Source organism: Solenopsis invicta, chromosome 10 (genome assembly GCF_016802725.1).
Source record: "Solenopsis invicta isolate M01_SB chromosome 10, UNIL_Sinv_3.0, whole genome shotgun sequence".
In the NCBI taxonomy this organism is placed as follows: Eukaryota; Metazoa; Arthropoda; class Insecta; order Hymenoptera; family Formicidae; genus Solenopsis; species Solenopsis invicta.
The window spans coordinates 15524531-15547692 of NC_052673.1; the positions used below are offsets into that span (position 1 = coordinate 15524531).

General features: G+C 40.3%; 1 long non-coding RNA gene across 2 annotated transcripts in view; it reads left to right on the forward strand.

Moving 5' to 3' along the window:
• LOC105197854 overlaps positions 1-21638 on the forward strand; it is a 71300-nt gene extending 49662 nt beyond the window's left edge. The window contains exons 3-4 of one of the 2 annotated variants that reach the window (XR_005575653.1): positions 19641-20734; positions 21352-21637. This is a non-coding gene — a long non-coding RNA (uncharacterized LOC105197854). Of the gene's footprint in view, positions 1-19640; positions 20735-21351 lie in introns of both variants that reach the window. The other variant, XR_850845.3, reaches the window with a different exon arrangement.
• The last annotated feature ends 1524 nt before the right edge of the window (positions 21639-23162 follow it).

Here is a 23162-nt window from a genome sequence, read left to right on the forward strand (position 1 = left end):
ATGGATTTCTCGATTAGCAAAATGCTCATGTAGATTTGAACGAAGCGATATTACTATTTATTTTCCTCGACGCGCAGAGATTTGACTAGACCTCTTGATTTTTTTTATCAATTAAAAAGAATTAAATCATTCGAGACAAGGTATGAAAAATAATTGGCCACTTATTGTATTATAAAAATAAGAAGCAATGAAACAATTCGTAAACGCAGTTTTACAATCTATTGACAGGAAATAAGATTTGACTCGGTTCCTTTTAATATTCCACATTCGATTGATCCAAAAATACATTGTGCGGCATCTATTCTTACATTTAAACGTGCTATCTCCCGAAAAGATTTCCAATAATGTTCTACCGGTTGACGCTGGCGTCGCTGTAACTTTCGACCGGAAATAAGAGTCGTCGCACAGCCATTGTGCGCGCACTTACAGTTTTATTTAGACCAGAATAATGGAAGAGCGAGTTTCTTCGGTCAAGCTGTCGTAAACAGATCATTGTTAACATTATCACGTAGCGCATTACCGGATCATGTACTTGTGTACTTTCAATTGGGATATCTGAAGACGTTACGAACGTCGTTAACTTTATTTGTAGCGGTGGTTCATTAAAACCCTTGGCGAGCGTCCGAGGTACCTTAATAGTTGGCTGGTTAACCTAATCCTCGTCGGTTGGCACAGTTTCACGGTCGACGTTCTGCGGTGGTATTTTATGACGGTGACAGTAAAACCGCACAATTCCGGTCCTTACCGCCGTAGTGCAATCGATAACATGATTTGATTTGATGGCCGTGTTTCGTGGTGACACGATTGCGGGGAAACGAAAACTCGTCGTAACAAAAAATTTCACTGCAAGAAACAATTGATTATTAACATAACGAGATGTCGTTATAATAAATCAGGCGGCTATGAGTAGGTTTACTTAAAAACTCTCCCGAAGAATTATTTCTAATTATTAAAAATATTTCTGTAATTACAGAAATTGTCTCGTCCAGTCGAATCGAAGGACAATAAAATAGACTTGATTAAAAATTCTTCAAAACTTAGGAGAAGGTGGTATTATGGTGTAGGTACTATGAGCACCATTATCTCCGTTATCAGGTGACGAATTGCTAATAATTACTTATATGAATCATTTGTTAGTAGCCTGCTGTTACGTATGGCGCTAATGTACCAATAGCTAACAAGTCAAGTTTTAATATAAAATATTAATTATTAACAAAGGTATTGAATAAAATAGAAATGAGTCCATAATACTATCTTCTCCTATTTCTGGTCATCATTAAAAATATACATTAATTTTTCACAATGTGTGAATAAGATATTGTATAACATATATGTAAACATTAAGAAAGAACTTCTCTCTCTAAGTTATTCTCCAATAAATAGTTTCTCTTAACATTTATTCTCACGCCGGAGAATGCTCGGCGTCGAGTACACACAGAATGCACACTGCAGGGCGCTGATTCCGTTCCCGTGTCAAATATTTGTGTTTACGACGTGGGTCATCGTATTTCCGAACGTTGGTGGCGCGCCAAGGGAAGACGGCGCGCGGAGCGGCCGTGCTCTCTCCGCGCGCGCGTTCAGAAAATTAATTCAATTAGACGCTAATGAAAATGTACGTCGGCGCGGGTGACCACGTTGCGGCTGCAGACCGGCAATTTTGCATGCTCGAACGTGCGTGCGCTACGCCACGGGAATGCAGTAGGACACTCCGTAATAATTACTATAACGCCGTAGATCGGGATTGCGCGCGGAGAAGAGGCTGTGCGCGCGCGCGCGCGCGCGCGAGTGCGAGTGCGAGTGCACGGTAATTGCACGTGCTTTAATGGCGTGTATGCACTTGGCGTTACGCCGGTACACCGTGCACGGTAATTCAGGATAAAGACTCGCGACACCTGCGGTATGGCCTGTCAAACCGTTTTCACATGCCGACACCGTCACCACGCGAGACGTATAAGACGAACGAATGGGAACGATAGAAATCGAGTTATTCTCGAGAAAAATGTCAAATAACGCGCGTTGTACTAATTTGCGAATCTTCGTTTCCAAATACAGATTATTAGAATCGTCGACGCGCGTGGAGAATGTAATGAATTTCCAATGGAAAATTAATAGACATTATTTTTAACGAGTATTCATTTTTCCATTGGAAAATCATTATCGTTCCATTTGTTCGACAATTCCCATTATTCCAACTCGTTCTCGTTTAATTCATTCTTACGCGTGCAGCGAATTGAATTACAGATGCGATGCAGCTCCTCTGGCACTTATTCGCAATTACGCAATCTCCGGCGATATCTCGACTTCGGAAAAGCGTAGAGAGAGAGAGAGAGAGAGAGAGAGAGAGAGAGATTTATCGATATTTGGTACTCCCTGACGTTCTGCTAATGGTCAAAAAAATTCGTGATGTTCCCGTTCTGCCAAAAAGTTTGCTTATCGATGGCGATCGTCCATTTCTGGATCAGTATTAGCGCGAGCTTCCGCGGATATTTTCGGATGCCACCGAAAAGGCAAGGGCGGCGTGCCGAATCGCTATTGGCTTCGCCAACCGCGCCGGGATGCCTCGTGTTTGCGATCGGGTTAAGAAGGATTGCCGCAAGAGCTTTCGGAGGCTGCTGCCAAAGCGCATTCGAAAGCTCAGGAGTGTAGGTGTATCGCCCCCCGGGGTGTATTTTCGGCGAACGCTTCGACTATTCTGTCTTTCTCTCTTAGACAGGCAGCCTACGTACGTTTCGCTTACAATGTAGTTAATTACAAATTAGATCGTGGCAAAGTGTCGCGCACGGACAAACGAACGGCGCCATTAATCATCTCGGGAAAGTTAGTTCGTCGCTGCAAAAGCGCGCCTCTCGGAATAAAGTCTAAAACGACAGTCCGTGAACGTCGTCGAGCCGCAGTTGCACGCGCGGAAAATTTCAACAGTTTCTCAAGTGCTAGCTGCCGTCGCAGGTGAGCACGTGCTCGATGTGTACCGTCCGTGTACCGGAGCACCGATTGTGCCAACCGTTACGCAATTAGCGAGAGCACACACAGATTGCGGCAGCGCCGGTTGGCCGGTCATCAAATCCCCAACTGCTGTTCTTCGCGATTCCGACAATGTTCCAGCTTATGGTGACGCTTCGCAAATAGGGACAGCGCACAGCCATACGTCAAACGTGGCGATGATGCCACTTTATCTTACGGTTGATTCGTGATTCTCGCTTCACTCCACCTGGTGCGCCGATTAACGTCGGATCGTCCGGCGCAATATTTGCGATTAGAAATCTTAAGGTCTCTATGAGATAACGTTTCTCGCCTTTTGTAAAAAGGTGAAGAAATTTGCAAATAGAAAGCTTCGATAGAAAATTTTTTATACGCCGCAAACTTTATATCGTATAAAAATATTTTTGTTTATTATTTACATATTTATTATTTTTTCATTCGTTATGTGTACTTGTTTTTGTTTTCACGATTGATTACTGCTTTGCAAGGAAATTCGTATTATTCACTTGTATTTTCGTACAAATTCTCTTCGAAGTATATTTTCAAAATTCGTATGTTACGTTAATCGTTCGTTCAATCAAGTGGCACTAAGTTATACGTGTTTGAAGTAATGTATATATACGTCAACTCGATTCCCGCATGCGGGCCGAAAACAATAACGTATACGTACACTTATTTCGCCGAGTGAATAGCAAACGGTCGAACGACGGCGTGTCGGAGTTGATCGTATGTGGCTGCGGTTGCGCAAGATTTACGGACATTTTGACCGCGCCAGGTTTACAAGGATTTTGCCATGAATTGCGTAAGCGCCGTGTGACAGGCTTTATCGACGTTTTTCGTGGCACAAGCTCTGTGACAGTTTCGTCACGCTTTGCGTAAACGAGACCCGGTTTCCGACATGGAATTGAGTAACAGAAATTTCTATCTAGGAACTGCAGAATTTTAGGAAAAGATTCTGTTTACGTTTCCGCATTACACTGAATCAAAAATTTACAAAACTACGGCACTCAAAGTTTCACTCGCGAATGAGAGTGGATTTTATCCGTGAAATCAGGTAATTCCTGACTATTATTGAATTTTCCGAATGATGCGATTCAGCAGCCATCAGCGATATATCAACAGAAACTAGAGAAATTCAAGGGGAATCGAAAAATACACTCAAACTTAATTTCGGTAAAAAGAAGGCGGAATGCTCCGACGGATAAGTGATACCGGTCTGCGCCAAGTCCGCAGCGTACTACCAATGACAAAATATTTGCTGCTACCGAGAAGAAAGGAGGGATTCACGTAACCGTTTCTGATGGGACCAAACAACTTCGTTTAAACACCAACGTCTACGTGACACCGATGAGAGACGGATCAATCTGGGTACTGAAAAAGATTTAAGTACCTCACATTTATTTTTTGTAGAAACAAATTCTTTTAAACTCTTGCGCGATAACAGAAATACCTGAATTTATAACGTTACGTAAATATAAAAAAATGTAATTAATAACCCAAAAATTGACTTTATACTGCAATGAAAAATTATTACTAACGTCATCATCAATTAAACTAATTTTTATTATAAACTAATTACTAGTTAATAACTAATTTTTAATCTAAACGAGGCTGTAATAATAATGACTATTTATTGCCGTAATCAGTTATAAACATTAGTAATCCGAATTGACGTAACGATTCAAAGGATTTGTGTAATTAGTGAGTATAATAAAGCATTACGGAAACGGGAAGGATACGGTGCCAACCGACCCTATTGTCTCTTACATTTCCTCGTCCACGCTCGGTCTTCGTAGCAAATTATCAATGTCACGTTGCGCGGTTGAGTACTCGGCTAAATCCATTTAGCACACGCCGCTTGTTGCACGGAGATTTCCCTTTTACCCGATGTCCTCTGCGAGGAAACAAGAGGGCTGTTCAAAGCGAGTTGTCGATATTCCTTGTAACTATAAATGATAACCAGGGGTTCCTTAGTGCGCTAAATGATAGCGAAACGCTCAATACCGAATAACGAACTCTAATACGGAATAATAATTCAATTATTGAGTTTTTTAATAATAAAAATTATATACTTGGAAAGTACTTTTATTTAAAAAAATTTGTATTGCACTTTCTTTTATAAAAAACATGATGACAATATGTACAAATTATTTTATGTAGGTTGTCAAAATTTACATTATTTGATTCAAATGCTTTAGAATAGATGGAAAATAGTTTTTTCATATAAAAAGCCCTTTTTCTATTATCTGCATTTGAATGCGAAATTTCTCGGTCTCTCGTCGGAACTCTGCACGGATTTTACGCGGCAGTTTAAACGCGAGTTTGGAAAGATTTAATTTTGCGGCGGAATGCAAATGTCGTAGGAAGAAAGACGGATGGGATTTCGCAGTAGCGAGATATTGCGACAAAGATCGGGAGGGCGGTCCAATAGTTCTGCGCGCAAGAGGCTTTCGCAAAATCAGCGCTCTCACTGGAGTTACTACACCCGTCACTTTATTGTCAGCATTGCTGAACAGTCATCGTCACTGTTCTTGTCATCTTCGCTTTCGTTGTCGTTGTCATCGCCGTCTTCGCCGTTGGTATATTTAAATCGCTTCTCTTTTGCAAAAATAGTATTTGTAAAGGCAACACTTTGTAGCATCTTAATTTTAATTTTTAATTTTTACAAGTTTATCGGATATACAATTACTTCTTTGTGATTCGTCTTTTTTTTATGATAGACGAGAGGCAAAGAAATAAGTATTTTAAGTGAGTTTTAGTTCCTGTTGGAAACGCTTCTCACTTAGCGTTTTATTATTATATTGAAATAAGAGAGTAGAAATTAACTTTATTAATCTGTTTTATTATTCCGACAACATAAAGGAAAAAAAATAGAAACGCGGATGTGACACTCGCGAAACAAGAAATAAGACCTCGAAATATAACCTCGATAAATTTAAGCTAAAATTAGGTAGCCTTCGATGTGTTTTATGCATCATTAATTATGTTATTTCCATTTATAAAATCGCTATGCGAAATGGCAATAGATTTCAATTAAATTATTCGATATTAAAGGTTTTCTTTCTAGGTTTCAAAGCAGCGTGCAGTTAGCGTGGTGTTTCGGAGTTAAGTCCAATATTAAAAAAAAAGTAAATAAATAAAAGTCAGCATCTCATTAAAATACTGCAAAGCGTCGCCATTACGTAATATCCATTCGGGACCGGTCTTTTTACGCGCGACGTCGTCATAATTTCAGAGAAACGTTGCAATTACTCGCCAGGGAGCTCGGACCGAGCATTCCCAGTCCGATCAATCATTTCAAGATACTCCATAATTTTGAAATTTTAATATACTGATTGCAAATTTATCTTTGCAAACTCGACCAATTTTTCGATTCGGACGATCCGCTAATTACACCCAGAACGTCAGAGCTTAATCGTATGAATGTTGATTATCGCACACGTAAATACGCAGTTTTCATTTACATAATTACACAACAGCATGCTCGATCGGATTTCTCTGTCGACAAATAAATCTTTACAAATATAGAAGCAAAGCGCATAAATCGAGCATTATTTCGAGTTGAACGTGAAAATCGGGCCGAGAGCCTGAATAACGCAATACGCGCGTAATAAATATTTTATAAGCGCGGGTCGCTTTTCGTTTATTCGCCGCACGCGTAACGCCAGACGATAATTAGACCACCATGACCTAGTCTCAATTTTTATCATCAGCCGACTATACCTGGCTGGTGGAGGCTGGGCCGTGCATGACTATGCTGCAAATCAGGCTAGTAGTGTGTCAAGGCGAACACACGTGTCCTCCTGGCACCCGCGCGTGCGTGTTTGTACGATTGATAAGAAAAAGAGGCCCAATAGTCTCATACGTGCTCGTCGTGCAAACAATTCGTCCGGGGAAGAGTCGCGCGATGATGATGTCTTACAGAAGTTATATTCGAGGAAAAAAATATATCGCACTTCGGAACAGAGATGTGTGCGAGCGATATTTGACGGAGACAAATTAATCTACGAAATTAATACGCAGAAAGAGCTAACTGGGTCGGGAACTCGAAGACTGCATTCGAAATATAATTTATTTGAAGCAGTTACAGCACAGAATAGCAAAATATTTCATATACAGAACATTTCAGCAATATTAATACAATATTATACAGGGTGAATCTGAATGATTATCTGAACGTTATAGGATGACTTACCAACTACAATTTTAAAATTGCATATATGTATACATGTACACACATTCAGGATGAATATTATAGTTGCTGTTGGTGAGTCATCTCTTATAGTAAAACGTTGGGACAATCTTTAAAATTTATCCTGTATATGTTGCTGCAACATTACGTATCATTATTTCCGAAGCAAATATTTTGCCATTGCTGCAATGTTGCTGAAACATTTCAACAATATTTTGCAAAGCGTTTTTCTGTACTTTGTTGTGTACACAGAAAAAAAATTAGTATCAAATCAACAATTCATTATTTCATATATAAACAAGAATATAAAATCTTGGAAGAATTTATAATTTTAAACAGACATAATTTGTTTACATGAAGAAAATTTTTTATTATGTCTGTTTAAGATTATAAATTCTTCCAAGAAGATTTTACAGTCTTGCTTATATATGAAACAATAAATTGTTGATTTGATACCAATTTTCTTTTCTGTGTATAGAATCCCGACGATTCGACTGATTCTTGTTTGTTGCGATAAGTGGCGCATGCGTACCTACACATGTATATACGTTTTACATGTACATTCGTGTACAGCGAGCAATGCTGCCGTTGTTGCACGTGATTTCTTTTGTAAACAAAATTTTGCACTCTAAGCGTTCGCGAGAAGCGCCAGCGGCCTTGGCCGAACGCCGCGCCTACCTTCTCCTTTTACCGGTTGCATTCGCAATTAAGCAAAAACCGCTGGAAATTGAATTCGTGCGAAAAGTAAAGAAAGGCGACCGCCTTCTTGGCCCCGCTCTCCCGTTCCCGCGTCACCTTCACTCTTCACTCCTCTCTTTCTCGTCTATCCTCATCGGGGCTCTCACCGCCGCGTACTTCCGCCTTCCGCTTCTTATCCGCCGCGGGCTTTTCAACAAGCGAAGGACGGGACGCGCACTCGAGAACCAATTTACTGAGTAATAGAAACGCGCGAGAGGTACGGGAGAGAAGATCGAGATGCGGGTACAGATTTGAACGGGGAGGTTTCCAGGACCTCGTCGTAGAAGGAAAATGCGATATCAAACGAGTCGCGAGGAAAACGTTTGAGCCGGGGAAACACAGTTCGTAAAGAGATGGAGGTGGTGGTGAAGGAGGAGGAGGAAAAGTCGGAAGGAAGGTAGAAGACCACCTGAGCGATTCCGGCGATTTTGCGTCTTCTACGTACACGTTCCAACGGGATTTCAATTTCCCTTTGAGTGAATTTCGAACGTAAACGCGACTCACCGGTCTCGTGGTCTGATGACAGTTACCTTACGGTTTACGGAATTTCAGTTCTCACAGATACGACAGGGACCATCTCGTTCGAGCGAGCGAACGACAAACTGATCCTCTCGCGTGTGCTTTAGCGGCTCTCGAAAGATTCGCAGTTTCGCCTTCGTTCGGGCGCGTTAACTCGATACGCCAATATAGGGTACCGCCTCGCGAGCGCGTTGCGGTTTGCAATAATTGCGAATGCACGCATGCCATTGCCATTTGCGCCAGTTCGTGCAAATAACGCCTAATAAATAACATTGACGGGAGCGACGAAGGTGGACTGCGTATTGACGCTCGTTCGGCTGGCGCCCCCTCTTCGTTTCGTTACCTGATTTCATGACGTCCACCGCGGTTACGAATTAGCACGAGAGAGTCCCGGTAAAATTGTTGCTCGTTGTCGCTGGCGCGCAAATATTTGCGGGAGCAACCGCGTCGAGCCGGCTTGTACGGGATATATCGCGTGTATCTTCTTCTTTTTGTTTTTAAATTGCGCACATTCTCGGCGATAGCTACATTTGTATCCTGCGATATGCGTTTCTCTCTCTCTCTCGACTCTCGTTTCAATCTTCATGAATATTCATTCGGAAAATAACGAAATAGTCATACCACTCAATTACATGTCTCTCAATGAATAAATTTGAATATTATCGCTTGAAATTTTTCTTTACTCCAGAAAGAAACTGTTAAGACGTTGAATCAGAAAAAAATTTAATTAAAATTGTATCCTTAAGCAAACAATAATAAGAAAGAGCTCTCGGTAAAAGGAAAATGATTATAATATTTAATCTTTATCTCTAACCAAATGTAATTAATTTTACATAGTTTTTTTTTACATTATGTTCTCTCTCTCTCTTTCTTTCTCTCAACTTTGAATTAATCTTATATGTAGATATTTATGTTCTCTTAATTTTCTATTAACTTATTAACTATTTAACTATTACTTTTATTTTTATTTATTTTTTATTTTTGTGCTCTTTTTGTTTTTATTTTATTTTATTTTATTTTTGTTTTGTATTTTCTCACACGATATTTTTTAAGTCAATGTTCTTAGAGGGCCTGCCTTAGAACATTAGTGCTTTGTCCAAAAAATCCTAGACTATTCTTTTCTGAGTTTAAATTTCGCAATATGCATCGAAAATCGATCGAGCGATGCGACGGAAATACAGCTGCGTAATATTTTGCATAACCCAGCTCAATCATGCGAAACGTATATGCGCAACTGGCTTCGTTAATTAACGACAAGTCCCACGCGCGAGAGATAACCGTGCATCTTGGTCGACAAAATAATTAGTTGTCATCGTGACATCAATGCAATTAATTCACTCGACGCATCGGGCAAGAACCGCCGTCGCGGTGTCGCGATACAGCCGCTGCACGGCACACAAAAGAAGTCATATATTTTATTTCTGGCATTAATAACGGTCCGCTCCCCGTCCCGCGTCCCGCGTCCTTCCTCTCGTCGCTCACGAAAGGAGATTTGCAGGCGGCATCGTTATCGCGGCAAATATGTTTCCATTTCTTCTTGCCGCTCGTTGTGCTTCCGCGAAGGCGTAACGGCCACCTTTAAAGCGCACTAATGAGTTTGCACTCGGAGCGATAATTGCCAGCGGTGCCGCCGCGCGCCGCGCTGCGCCGCGTCGCGCTGCGCCGACTGTTCTGCTTCTTTTCCCTCATTGTTGCGACCGGTCGATAGCAAAACCCAAACAAACGAATGTCCGGGTGCAAAATAACGAGACAACTTTGTTATACTGTAACGAAGTTGCCTTGTTCATCGTGCCGTGCCGTGCCGATTTACCGCGAAATCGAAGGCGCTACTTACGATCCGGGTCCACGATCGCGAACTTCTCGAAGAAATTTTGCCGATCTCGCGAAACTACGTGACAAATTCGCAGAGTACGAAGAAGTGGCCACAAGTCTGAGAAATACCGTTTTTATTTACAATACCTAATAATTAATTGCTGTCGTAAATTATTTGCTTTTATATATATATATATATATATATATATAGGTTTTTATCATCCTAAAGTCATTTATTTTTATTCATAAATTTTTTTTATTTATGAAGATTTTGATATTTTTGTTGAAAAATTTCTTCAAACTTCAACTTTCCATTTCATGAAATTTTTACAACAGAAAAATATAGTTTTACCTAAATTACAGATTGTATATACATTAGCAGTAAATATAATTTAATGATGCGTGCAGCGAGTTAAAACCGGCTTTTTCATGTATTCAATGCTTTAAGACATAGCTATAATGTCTTATTGTCAATACGGATGAAAAAGTTGTGAAAGATGGATCGTAAAGGAAGAAAGTTGGCAGATACGCGCTGTATTTACAGCTGGTAGGCGTATTTATGGTTCCTCGATCGTTTACATGGGTAATTATGTTTAATTTGAATTAATGCGTTGCCTCGACTGTCTCTCTCTCTTTTTCTCTCACTCTCATTTTCTCTCCCTCTCGTCGCCGCCACTCCGTAAGAAGTTATCGGTTTGCGTACAGGCAAACAGCTTCTTAAGCGACTCCACGAGGCGGAAGGAAGCCAGGCACGGTTCGTTAATCTGCGTACACACCGCGCGATCTACTCCGTTCTATTCGGTAAGCGAGAGTGAACGTTTTAAGAGGACCGGCGAACTCCGTGGCCACATCCGGGATCAACCGAGGTCTTAAGTCGAATAGTTTTATCTTGTCAGACGTATTTTAATTTTACAAAAGATTTTAGATATTGACTCAAAAATTTTACACGATCCTAAAACTGTAAACTGTCGCGTTACTCCATCAATTAACGTGTCGAAAATCTCGTGATCGTTCACACGTACTGTAATTATTTTTGCGTTTAAAAATATTAACTCAATTGTCTTGGAAATATTTGAAATGTGAATCTCATTATTCGAAAAACTGCATTTTTTTCACGCCGAGATAAAATATGAAATCTGGACAAAGTAAATTGCTAATTTAGTACATTTCGCTATTGCACTTTTAAATTGCAGTCTAAAATTTGTCCGTACCACGTTTGTGCAGTATGGAGTAGAATTGTGTAAATTGATTAAATTTACATAATTAGCGATTACTAATTTACTAATTTAATTAATTAATTCAGTTTTGTAAAGTACAAGGAAATTCAGGAAATCTTATCGGTCGCCGCGTGAACGAAGTCTTGTTCAATTATTTCTTGTCACCTCGCGTATCGTGCGGATTATCGGAAACTCATGTCCATTATCAAAGGAGGTCAGGTTGGCTCTTTCGGATTACCACCGCGCGCACTTTCTAGCATCGGCGGATGTGGTCGCTGAGTGGTCGCTTGGATATCATAATTTAGCGAGCCGGGGTCACCGGTAACAGCGAATAAATTTGTGAAATGTATGCGCACGTATTCACTATTTATCGATAATTATACATTGAAATATGAGATTCGCTAATAATTTCCGCAGCGTTATGCGAAACGAACTAGTTTATCGAATAATGAGTAACGTAATAATTATAAGGGACGTATCTCATTAACCTTTAGCTACAGCACGTCAAATCACATTTTTTTCTGCTTAGCAAGGCAAAAATGCAGTTACATGTAGCCAAGTAAAACTATTTTTATTCAATTCAATAGTTGAAAAATCTCTTTCAATTAATCTCTTAAAATATTTCTTCTTTATTGTAAAATGATTCAATATAAATGAACTGAATGCTCGTCAAAGCACGTCTGATTTTTTGACGCGAAATACAGCGCTGATATATCAATTAATCTTTTATTTGTGTCGAAAGATAAGCGCGAAACAACGGTATGAAATTCTTTATCGAAAGCGTAAACGATTTATTAATGAAAATAACACGAGTTCGTGTGACGCGAATCGTCTTTCTTCGTGATTCTGTTTTGCTAAGCGTGTGAACTTTTCACCGGAGGTGACATTAAAATTCGAAAACGTCATCCGAAACGGAAGTACTAGGACAAGCGAGCAAAGCAGGTCGCTACGGATCACATTCTAATGAGATGGCGCGACCGGGTGGGTTTGTTTCTTTTTATCATCGCGCCCCGGACATACTCCCCAAATAATTAGCATTTTAATGTATGTATCTGCTTATCTAAACGATGAGGCGGTTAGTGAGTGTAGTTTTGCATGTTAATCTCTATGGGAAATTACACGCGCCATCGCACGACCGCTCAGAGAGGTGAAATAACTTGGACAAAGTCTCAAATTACGATCGCTTTAAAAAATTCAGTTTAATCTCTTTGCGTGACGATTTAAAACAGTGTATTTTTATAATCTTGCTAAAAAAGAATGACACATTGCGAATACGTTATGTAAAAATATTTTTACATATATTCAACAAATTGTTTTTAATTTATCTTTTTCAAATTATAAAAAATTATTTTTTCTACGTATCTCAACATTTAAATTTTCGTGTAGTTTGCGGGAATTGATTTCAGAGGAAAGCTACTGACAATGAGAAGACACTCGTTTAAAATCATTTTGCCTTCATTGAGGGGAAAAAAAATCATTATGCGCGATGAATAATTTTTAAATTGAAGATTATATTAATTGCTCGAGTCGTAAAATTCCCTTTACTCGCCTAAAGGATCCTTTGAGCGAGCGTTTACCCGCGTTTACTCATCTCGATAAAATAATATTTTCTCATCTCTTCGCGAGCTTCTCGCGGCTTCTTGCCGCGGAATTACTCATTCGCCTTTATGTACACAAAATCCGCATTGCAGCCTTTGCATATTCAACCTCCATGGAATGCTGCAATTATTACTTTTGGAGACTCCTGACGATGCCTGCTTAATGACGGTCGCCGATGGCAGCGTTGATTACAGACTTCGGCGAAGTAACTATTATAACTCGGTCCGAGGCTGATTAGAGAGCTCGCCGACGCGGCAACGACGTGATAACGACTATTAATGATTTTTGCGCTATTCTTGTTGCGCGCTATTCGTTCCGAGAGAAAGAGAGACCTTTTTTTTTACGGTGATTCCCGCGTACTTTTCCATCTCCGCCGGATGGTTGTTCGGCAATTATTTTTTGGCCAACACAAAATACCGATGACGCGCGACAACGTGAATCCGCGGCACCGCGACGAAATAATTTCCGATCGCGGAATATTTCTCGCGATGATGCACGCATGGGAAACGACGTTTTCGCGCAAACGCTCGAGAGATTGCGGCGATGTGTATGCAAATAAAAGGAGACGAGGACGAATTCACGGCATCCGGGGAAATTCGAGTGGAGGCCAATAAGCGCGCAGGCAGAGGCGGAGCTGGATGTTGCCAGTCACCGCCGCTCCAGTTGCATATTTACGAATTTGATTCCGAGACGTGACGTCGAGGTTTGAAGAAGAATGAAATATCACGAGGCAATATTTTTTTTCTTCCTTTCGAAACATATAAACAACAATGACACACTCACACGCATGCGGAATTGCTACATCTTCACTGTAAATTTTCCGCGAAATCAGGGAGTTTACTACCGAGAGGACGAAAGAAATTCTGGTATTTTTAGGGAATTTATTTTTTATCCTCGAATATTCCTGGAACTTCATGGGATTTTGTTGGTGCTCAGGGAAATTTTTGGAAAGTTTTACTTTTAAATTTTAATTTCATCTCTCTTTTTCTGGTAAAAAGTTGTTTCTTTGATCTTGATGATGCAAAATTGATTAGCAATAAATATGCACATACATATCCACGTACCTGGTCCCTTGTGATGGGACTATTTTTTTTACAAAAAAATTAGTGACTATAGAGAACAATACATCGTTATAAATTGACGTTGTGTGTTAAATCACTTTTCGAATTCTTTACTTCTAGTGAGTTAGATTCATGTGTTGCCGACGGATCGTTACATGTCATATTTAGTTTATATCGTTTCTTTTATACCTTCCCAAATTTAATATTCAAAACTCAAGTAGCTTCTCTGTCGTCGTATAATTAAACAACATTAGAGGGTATAATAGAATAAATTAATTTTAGAGCTATTAAAAATTCCCTAATTTCTACTTGGAATTTTCGATAAAAATCTTCAAGAAAATTTTCAAGGAATTTAAAAAAAAAAATTGAGCACCCTGTAAACGTAGTCGCTTACTTCTATCTTTTTCCAAACGACATATTCACACATCCGCGAATAACATTCCGAATTTAGCAGTCTCACTCGGCGCTAAACGTGTGCAACGAGATTACGCAGGTCTAAAAGATGTTATACGTAAAAGTTCTCGAGACGCTGCGTAAGAAGACAAGCGTAAAAAGTACACGCCATTCGTCAGCGGATCGTGAAATGAGATATGACGACCGCGACATATGTCACAGAGAGAATACACTGCCCGTATCAAGGATAAGAAGACGCGAAGAAACGGGGTTACGTAAATGTTACCGCGTTCGCGCGTTTAACTGTCGCGCGAGTGTTTATTCTCGTTGCGCGTTCGCGCTCCTGGCGATCGCGTACTCGCGATCGAACATCCGAGTAGCGATCGCGGGGATCGCTTTATTAGCCTCGAGCGGTGCAGAAGCGTGTGTCGGTGGCGGCGCGGCGGTGGCGGAATTTTGGGCTACATTAGGAAGCGAAAATGCGCCCGCGGGGAGCCTTAGAACGTCCGAACGTGAAAAAAATATTAGACGTCGAGTATACACACCGGTTAACCGGCGATAAATCAACGTCAAGCCGGCCCGTACCTTCTTACTGTACTCCGCCGATTATTGCCGAGCTAGAGGCCGTTTCGGACGATATTTCACTGTTACATGACAAGCACTTACCTCCGCGATTTCTGCTACGTATCTTTCTGTCGGAACGAGATCACTGCGGGAGGCGATAAATCCAATTAGACCGCGCGCATTCGCGTGGTCTCTCTAACGTTCTCCTGTTTCTCCATAAAGTTGCACTTTTATTCGCATTTTCGATGAATCACGAAATCGACCTGCGTGTCGTATTCGTGCACCTGCTACACTCGCCGAACGAGCGAAATGTTCGTCGCGATAAAGGTCAAGTCACTCGCATTTCCGTAGGAATGGCTGTTTGCCGTAGGACGCACGAGCAACGAGAATTAATGATAAGTTGCTAATTACGTCAAACGACGTAATACCATGACGTCTCGCTGTCGACTCGCTTTCACGAGAGCGAACGAGAGGAGTCATTGAGCAACGTCTTCTCCAAACAACCAGATATACTGCGGTATACTCGCTCGATTTGTGGCTTGGGATACGTTAATATCGCGCTACTCACGTTATATATATGTGTATACTTAGTACTTACCCTCGAGTTGAAAATGACTACGTGATTAAATTAATTACGAGACAACGAGCGAAACTATCGTAGTTACTTAACGTTATGAGAGAGATCGAAGGCTTCTTAGGAAACATTAATCCTAATCGAGGATAGCATCTGTTGTGGCACTAGAGATGAAACTTAGAATATCGTATCAAATACAGCACGTTAAATGATTAGGAATAAGATTGTTATTTCAATAACGTAAAATTATTCAGAACGTTGAAGATCTTGGTGAAACATCGATAATAATTAAACCGAATTAATATTATCTTCTACGAAATTTGATTATCCTGTAATTATAAATAGTTAAAATGTAATTAATCATTTTGTACCTGACTTTTTTCTAAAAATAATTAGCATCTAATTCACATCTAGAGGTTTTTAGGATCGATTGTGAATCTGTAATCAAAAATTCAAAATTCAATAAAATTTAGTGTTTTTATCTGCTACATTGAATTTTAAAAGTGTGATTACAGATATATAATCAGTGACCTCTTAACATAGGAGTTTCATTTCAATCTAAGAAAATTTTATATTTTGGTTCGCTCTATTAGATACGCCATTTTAAAATTAAATAGCGATTTTTTATCAACAACTTTTATATTAACTTTTAAAATCTAGAAAGAGCTCGTTATTTTAATTTTTGTGGAATATACAATTATTTTTCACTTTTACCTTATTTTACAAATTTTTGATAAGGTATGCGGATAAAGGAAAAATTCCTTGATTTTTTTTACGAAGAATCCTATCTTTTATCTTTAAAATGAACCCAGGAAGAAGTTGTTATTTTTATTTCTGTGGAAGTTACGAATTTTCGAAGGTTTGACATTTATGTGCCACCAGGTACGAAAGGGTAAAGGGGCTCTGACTGATAAAACGTCGAAAGTATACAATGTATAAAATTTTATTTCTCAATTTTGATCAATCACCTACGTGCGAAATAGAGTCGGAACAATTCCGTTAGAGGAACGACACATGCAACCGTGCGGAATTTCTCGCATTCAGAATAATTCGCTCATTATAAACGCGTGTTGAGGCGCATAACGCGAACGTGCAGGTGCAACGTGCGCTTTTGCTCTTCGGCATATCGGTCGGAAACGGCATCACGTGCGCCCAGATGACTCCCGGCATTTCTGAAATTATGCTAATCGGTAGCCGCGGCGCAGCAACGATGGCTTATCGGCGGCGACTGATACGGCGTGCCACAATTTGTACGTCCATAACTACGAAAGTACAATTTGCTGCCACCCGCGTGTACGCGGCTGGTACCCGTCGAATCGATAATCGCGCTTCGGCATCGCTAGGCGATCAAACAATCGACTGTAACGTTTTTGCTAATTTACTTTTGCTATGTACGTTTAAAAATCTCGTACGAACATATACTTGCATATATTTTCTTTTCTTTTTTTTTTTTGCTTTTTTTATAGCGGGCGTTTCATTTCACGCATGATATACGAGTACATCGTTTATCCTTGTTTACTATTTAATAAACAATAAGTGATGCATCATATGCATCATGCGTGAAACGGAACGCATTTATAATCCGTCGTACGTGCATGTCCTCTATATTTATAAGTTTTATACTCAATTTTACAGATTTATCCGAGATTTCGATTTAATATGAATTTTATATATTATTAGACAATTATTTGTATCTTGAACGCAATAATTCGCTTTAGCGCGAGATAAACGCTACTTTTGGTATTACTACTACTACTAGAGTATCACCGAGTATGCGACTAGCTGCGCTAGTCGTGCCTCTTGACAGTTAACGGTCGAAATCTCGTTTCGGGCAACGGTGGTGCGCTCGCTCGCCGCGTCTAAATAAATTGTAGAACCTTCGCAGTCGCGGAAGGCAATCGGCCGCGCGATCTGTCATTGTGCCGCGTGCGGTGAATACCAGCGCGACGAGTACAAGTACGGATACGGTTACAGGTACGGATCGACCGGGATAATGTTGGATAATGAGCGCTCGCACGGGAGCAGATCGAATCGAAACCGCCGTAACCCAATTTTCCGTGCCACGAACTCTGTCCACGCGTCCACGTTTCTCTCTCTCTCTCTCTCTTCTTCCCTCCCCCCTCTCGCCGTCTCTCTCGCTTCATCGCGAATTGGCGCAATTAAGCGCATCGGGCGAATCCCGCGAAGAATTTCATTTCCGGCTTCCAATTAGCATTCAGTGCGGAGGGAAAATTGTATTTTCCGTCTGTCGAAAAAGACTGAACGCGCGTAATTACGGACGATTCAGCCCGTACTTTCCCAGCACGGAATTAGGCTGCTTCGTATTACGGGGGGTGTTTTTTGAGGAGAAAAAAAATGTATGGCGCGACGATAATGACGGATGAGAAAACACGCGTGTCTCGCACGAGAAACACCGTCGTATGAGGTTTAAAGCGCGTGTGTAAAACGAAGCGGGCAAGTCGCAAGTCCGTTTTCTTCTCAAGCGCGACATCCGATTCTCGGTCCGCGTACGTGCTTTGCGGATTTATTGAACGTAAAAGTGGTCACAATTGGGCATTCATAACGAATCAATCACGTGGCGTAATGAGATTTTCGCGGCGGCATTTCGCGGTGTTAATAACAACGCCCGCGAGCCGCGCGATGGAATCTCTGCGAGAGGAGCGTTTATTTTACGCGTTTATAAACGCCGATGTTTAAACGCGTCGTAAAAGTGTTCCGTCGTCCGACAGTAAACGATTGAACAATGTCGGCGTAGTTTTCCGTAATACGCCATTTATGTAATATGTGGAAGCCTCGCGGTAATGAAAGGCGGCGAGATGACGAAAAAAAAAAGAAGGAGAAGCAGTCGATGCTTTCTTTATGTAACACCTCGGGCGGGTACAGTGTATTTCTCGGCGCGCACGTGCAGATAATTATACAATTGTAAAATCGCAATAAACGTTGGACGAGCGCGTGTTTAGTTATTATTATCAAACGTCACTCGCTTGCGATATACATATGTGCGAGGCGTCACGAGAATGAGGACCGTTGGAAGCAACGCCGTGAAATTCAATCCTGGATTTGCAGTTGCTAACGTAGAATGCTAATTTTCATTCGCTCTGATGTCCGTGAAGGACGCGTAAAAAGACGCTCGAAGGAAGCGGTTGCTAAGAGAGACAGAGTCTGCCGTTCTTACATATTTATAATAATAACTATTATTATTATTTCTGCGCTCTAATAGAAAGAGAAACACGTAATCGTGTCTCTACGGACGAAGCTCGGAAGAACACCTTTCACCCGCGGGTCAACCAGTCGTTGACCATGGTGGGTTGATTTACGTCATTCGATACTTCATATCGCGTATCCGTTTTATGGCTAATTCCGTACACACACGCGCACACGCATACGTGTATATGTACTTTTGTTTCATTTGTCTATTCTTTCCCTCGTGCCGTATTTTCTCGCGACGGGCACGTTTTGTCGCGCCGCTTGTTCCTCCATCTCGGGGTCTCGCGAAACTTCCACGCGAGGCAAACTTCCGCGACGTCCTCGCATCGCGCGTTGTACATGTCGCACCGTCGCTTACATATTCTCACGCGCGTCGCGATGCAAAACATTTTATCGCCGCGTAATCACATTTCGCGGCGTGTAGCGACTCTTCTGCCGTTTACTACGGCGAGGATTTACAGTCTACTTTGCGTACGCGTCTGTGATACGATTCTACTACGGCATTTGCGTCTCTCGTCGGTCGCGTCGTACTCACGGACAACATCGAGTTGTTGAGAGGAGCTTTTATCGCGAGAACCGGACATTTCTCTTTCTGGATTAAAACAAAAAAAAAATGTTTCCGAAGCTTTTACAAAATTGAATCGGATTGCCACGATTCAATTCTTTTTCGAATTACCCTGAAAGACACCGAGGTTGAAAGTATAAAAATTCAAATATATACAATATGCATTGCAGGGTTTATAACATATCTAGTCTATCTAACCAATGGATATTGTATGTTACAGATATTCCTGGAGATGGAAAGCGACGAGAAGAGGACAACACCCATCGTCGCCGACTTACAATAAAATAAACGAACCGCAGCCGGTTCGTCGCGTCGCGCGTTTTTTTCCGGGAGTGCCGTTCAAGTATTGGACTAATGAACTTTTCATAACTCCCATTCGATAGAATCCTAATTCGAGGGCCGGGAATCGCACCCCCGCTGCTTGGCAGTGAATATTCTTACTGGGGCGTTGCGTATGGTGGGCGTGCGCGCCGCACCGCGACGTTCCATGCCGAGTGCCCGTGCACGAGGTAATGCCGGGCCGGATGTACGACATGTTCGTGTGCATGTTGCGCGGCTGTCTGGTTGTGTGAGTTTACACGCTCTGTCTTCGGCGATCGGTTCGGTCCTAAGCGGTTAGAGTTCGGATCGGTTGCCTTGGATTCGCGCGTTTCTCTTGCTCTCGTCCGCCATCCTAAGGCTTTCTTAGATCCTTGATACCCTTTTCGGATTCTTTGGATTTGGGGTTCGAGCCAGTGAATCACGTTTAATCTGACTTGGTCAGAACTTGGCCTTGTAGGTTAAGCTTGTGACGAGAGGCTGGCTCTCATTTCCTGATTCGTCTAAAATGCCAGACGTCGGCAATGAGTACCTTCTTCTCTCGTCCTGCCGGAGTGTCTTGTCGACGCCGCTTGGATATAGGATCCAGTGGGACTGATCTCGATGATCCGTTGGCTGGGCGTATGAACGAGTCAATTTTAGACGTGACTTTGTGAGACAAGGGGCGTCGGATTCAATGCCATCGATTTCGTTTTCTTCCGCGTGGGGCTTACCCTTGTTCGGGGGCGGGTACGCGTGCGTTCTACTCGTCGACTCGGGGTGCTGAATCCACGGGAATCCCTATGAATGGGAACTCATATCATGGGTTTTATAAACCCGAAGTGCCGCAGTATCGCGCGAAAAACTTTATAAATAATTAGTCCACGCGCGCAAATTTAGTATATTGTTCGCGAGTGTTTTGCATATGCAACGAGAAGAAGAGGCTTAACTACCTGGAGGACTGAGAGGAGGAGGAGGCCTGGGAGAGGCATCGGGCCCCAGCGGAGCAACCTTGGGGTAAATATAATTTTTTATTTATATCAATTTAATAATCATTTTCTCTTTTATTCTATCTCATTGCAACAAATTAAAAAAAAAGATACTTAAAGTTAGAAATATATATATAAACACAATTTTATATACACCCAGAGAAGAGTTATGTTTAAATTGATGAAATCGTCTTGATTTGTTTAAGTTGAAGTAAAAATACCTTTAAAGAAAATAAAAATTTATTTGATTTGAAGAAATAACGTTATCTTTCTCAAAGTAAATAAATTATTTGTTCAATTTATTTGTTTAGTTTAAACAATTAATGTAATTCAAACAATGTACAGGTAGAAATGTAAGAAATAATTTAGTTGCTCTAGTTTTTAAAAATATATTTCTTTCATTAAAAAAAAATATTTGCATTGTACAATTAAATATTTCTTTGATTTTAATAAAAGGAACAATTAAAAAATTTTCTCACATCAAAGAAATTTTTTTTAACCGTATAACAATTCAAATTTCTTTGAGTAAAACAAATATTTTTTTACTTAAAGCAACCTTTTTCTGGATGTATAAGAATTAATTTTTGAAATCTTGGTTATTTTGAGCGCAGTTTAATTTTTAAATCTTGTGTCTGTGTGTTACAGTAATCATCGCAGCTTCGTGGCTGATCGACTCCGCTCGTTGCGCATCGAGTCGGTGAGTCAAATCAATTTTCTTATTACATTTTAATGCTTTACAAATGTCGTGCGCAAGATCAAAAGAAAGTGTACAACGGAAAGAAATAGTTTTGATTAAAATTTTTATAAAAATTTCTGAAAAATCTTGGAATTTTTAGGAAATGGATTTACTTTTAACACTCTGATTATGTTTTTTTAAAGTAAATAAATTGTTTGTTCAAATTATTTGTTTAATTTAAACAAATAGTATTTTAATTTCAAAAATGTACTGACAGAAATGTAAAAAATAATTTAATTCTGATTTTTTTAAATATATTTTTTTTATTAAAAAAAAAGACGTGTTGCATAATCAAACTATTTCTTTAATTCCAACAAAAGGAACAAGCAAAAAATTTCTTCAAATTAAAGAAACTTTTCTTTAACCGTTTGCACACATTTTTTGATTCAAACAAATTTTTTTCACTCGAAGAAACTTTTCTCTCCGTGAAATTTCTGAGAATTTTGAATGAAGTGCATCGCATCATTCAAAGTTGATTATTTTACATATATTATATTTGCGACTGAATATCTACATTTTCGATTAACTTGAAATAGCTAATGACTGATTATTATAAAAATAGTAGCTGTTCGAAATAGATAACGAGTTATTTAAAACCAACTGTAGGATATGATTGAAGCATTATCGTCAACATGTTTTCTCGTAGCAAAATTATTTCTTTGTCTTCAGGACTGAGCAGCGCGTTTCTTACTTAAATCCTCATATCGGTTATTGATCCGTGATCAATATTTTAAAATTTATTTCGAAATAATTCTTTGCCTCCTTTTCCCTTAACATACGCGAGGCGATATCGTCGTGTTACGCAAGAAAGTTGTATCGCTGCACAATTCACATCGCGTACGCTGTATGTAGCTTACTTGCACAGGGTGACACGGAGCAAACATGTGACGACAGCCATGTATACGCTTAACGTCGTATTTTATCAATTTTAAAGTCCGCTCGTGAAGATACGTGCGCGCAGTAGTGTGGAAAGGAGGAGAGACGTCTCGAAGGTGCAATGCCACGTCGCGATAGCTCATTCGATTTGTATTCACCGACCGTCATGCGTTTACTGTTATTCAAGGCGGTATGCCGCAACGGATCGTGCGCCTTTACATCGTGCAAATTCGATATTTCAGAACGAATTTCTTATCCTACCTGCGTAAATACGTTGAGAATTAATCGATGCCTTAAAATCACCTTTTTAAACTTTAAAGGCTGTTGTTTACGATGAATCTGCGGGAAGAGAAATTTTTTTTCCCGCATTTGTTGCTCACAGGTGTAAAAAGCACTTTGTATATTTTGCATAATTGCACAATTGACGTACGATATAACTAATGTTTGGTTTATTATCACACTCTGTGAGGCACATTTGTAATTTAAATAAACATTCGCATCATCACTTGTTGACAATGCAGCCATAATGAATGGCCATTTATATAATCAACGAAGATATTCGAATGACGCGAAGTTTCGCGAACGAAACTTGATCGCAAATACGAGAAGGAGGATGCTCATAACTCGTGATTAGGCGGTTAATTACACTCGAAGGACGTGTTATGAATTACAGTGCGCCGACGCTGGTTGACGGTGTTAAGAAGGAGAAGGAGACAATAGTTTCGCGAGGAGAGGAGCAAATTCCCTTGGAACTTCCAGCGATTAATTATGTTTCGGCCATTGTCGCGCCGGAGAAATTGATTACGCGCTGATGACTGGTGACTCTACTAATACACGTACATTT